We start from the raw sequence: 2,478 nt of genomic DNA on the forward strand, positions 1-2,478 counted from the left end.
AATAATGGCCTAAATGTATAAAGCTTTAACAAGAGATAAAGTGGAGACAGATAAAGAGCGATAAATGACCAGCCAACTAGTGCTTAACTGTCATTTATCAATCCCAGTCTGTGACATGGCAGTTAGGAGCTGATTGGCGGGGACTTTATCTCCGTCCACTTTACAGCCATCCAAGTCTTTAGTAAATGGACCCCTCTATTCGTCTCCACTTCATCTTTTGTTAAAGCTCAATACAGTTGAGCCCATTTTCCAAGTGCACCTAAGCATAAGATTGTTGAAGCCACTTATAGAGACAGCTTTATATATATATATATATATATATAGAGAGAGAGAGAGAGAGAGAGAGAGATGTGGGATGAGAAAACCAAGCGTCCACTGGTGTTGATATAATAAAGGTAAGACTATTTCATCTTAAAATAATAACATAGTTTTATTAAGGATAAAAAGTTACATAAAAATCACTAAAAAGGCTAAAAAGGTAAACAGACCATAAAACAATGGGTTTAAATAGAACAAATGTATAAGTATACAAATGGAGGTGTATCTTATCTTTCAAAGTTCTGGAGGTCACAGTAGGGATTTCCAACGCGTTTCGTCCAAATACTTTTTCAATGGTGTGCTAGTAGTTGGGACAGGGCTTTAATTTATACCCCTGACAATTAAGTGTGGGGTTATGATATCACTTCCTGTTTCTAGTGCAATACTGCAATTTTAAGTCCATTATATTATTCTATATACGTTGGACAACACATGCTGTATTAGTATAATTTGATATAATGATTCAAAAACGAGGGTTTTTTAGAAGAGAAAATCACTATTTTAAAGCATTCTTTGTGAAGTGTGGCATTTCCGCAACACACTTACGGTGTACCCAATCTTCTCAGGTGGTCACCCAACCTACTACTGGTCAGGCCCCACACTGCTTAGCTTCCAAGATCGGACGAGACTGGGCATTTCCAGTGGGGGTTGGCCGTATACTTATAAGACATTTTTACACTTCAAGATTCATACTAAAGAAAAAAAACTACAAATACGTGCAATAGTATATTATTATATTATTTTGTTTCTTATAAGTGAGTAAATATCTATAAAAATTGTGATATGTGCACAGCGGTGAGGATAGATAAAGGTGTCAATAATACTTCTAGAAGACAGCACCTCTACAGAAATGGAGCTATTTCATAATTATCGTTGAATCCAGAAGTATGCATGGTCTCAAGTTGGAAAATCCAAAACATCTCAAATCTCAAAAGTTTATTTGCCAAGTCGCCTCCTCTTTCTCCAAACTTAACCAGTTCGATTGCTTTAAAGGTTAAATCTTCTGGATTTGAGTTGTGACATATATTGAAGTGCTTGGATATTGCATGAGTCTCTACTTTATTTTTTATGTTTCGGCTGTGTTCTTGGATGCGAATCTTCAGTGGTGTTTTTGTTTACCCAACATAGGGAGGCACAGAGAATCCTAGGGGACAATAACTCATATAACATGCTGACAATGAAATAGTCTTATCTTTATTATATCAACACCAGTGGTCGCTTAGTATCCTAATCCCACTTCTCCATAGCAATTTTGTAGCATCTTATCACTGCTATTTATTTGAGGGATAGGTGACGCCCTCTACCATAGAGAGTGTTGAATCATTTTTTATAATAAAAAAAATTAAAAATTATTAATTTTTTTTATACTAAGGGGTGCATTACAAGTGGCGCTGAACTTCACTATTTTGTCACGATAGATATATATATATATATATATATATTACAGATGTGCGGTGGGCACTTCTCGTGTTTTGTGTTTTGGTTTTGGTTCTGGTTCCATGTTCATGTTTTGGATCTGGATTGGTTTTGCCAAAACCACCCTTTTGTGTTTTGGTTTTGGTTATGGAGCTGGATGATTTTTTTTTAAAACATAAAAACTGCTAATATCACAGAATTTGGGGCAATTTTTATCCTATGGTATTATTAATCTCAATAACATTCATTTCCACTCATTTCCAGTCTATTTTGAACACCTCACAACTCACAATATTGTTTTTAGGCCAAAAGGTTGCACCGAGGTGACTGGATGACTAAGCTAAGCGACACAAGTGTGAGGCACAAACACCTGGCCCATCTAGGAGTGGCACTGCAGTGTCAGACAGGATGGCAGATTAAAAAAAAAAAAGGCCAAACAGAACATGATACAAAGAAGAAAAAAAGGTGCAATGAGGTAGCTGGATGGCTAAGATGAGCGACAAAAGTGTGTGGCACAAACACCTGGCCCATCTAGGAGTGGCACTGCAGTGGCAGACAGGATGGCTCTTTAAAAAACTAGGCCCCAAACAGCACATGATGCAAAGAAAAAAAATAGGTGCAATGAGGTAGCTGTGTGACTAAGCTAAGCGACCCTAGTGGCCGACACAATGAGGTAGGACTAAACTAAGCGACACAAGTGTGAGGCACAAACAACATGGGACGTCCTGGAATTTGCCCAGATGT

The 2,478-nt window shown here is 37.3% G+C and overlaps 1 pseudogene; it reads right to left on the reverse strand.

Moving 5' to 3' along the window:
* Nucleotides 1–857: 857 nt before the first annotated feature.
* On the reverse strand, nucleotides 858–978 carry LOC134937475 (5S ribosomal RNA; annotated as a pseudogene).
* Nucleotides 979–2,478: the final 1,500 nt, after the last annotated feature.

The sequence above is a fragment of the Pseudophryne corroboree genome, chromosome 6 (genome assembly GCF_028390025.1).
Source record: "Pseudophryne corroboree isolate aPseCor3 chromosome 6, aPseCor3.hap2, whole genome shotgun sequence".
Classification (NCBI taxonomy): Eukaryota; Metazoa; Chordata; class Amphibia; order Anura; family Myobatrachidae; genus Pseudophryne; species Pseudophryne corroboree.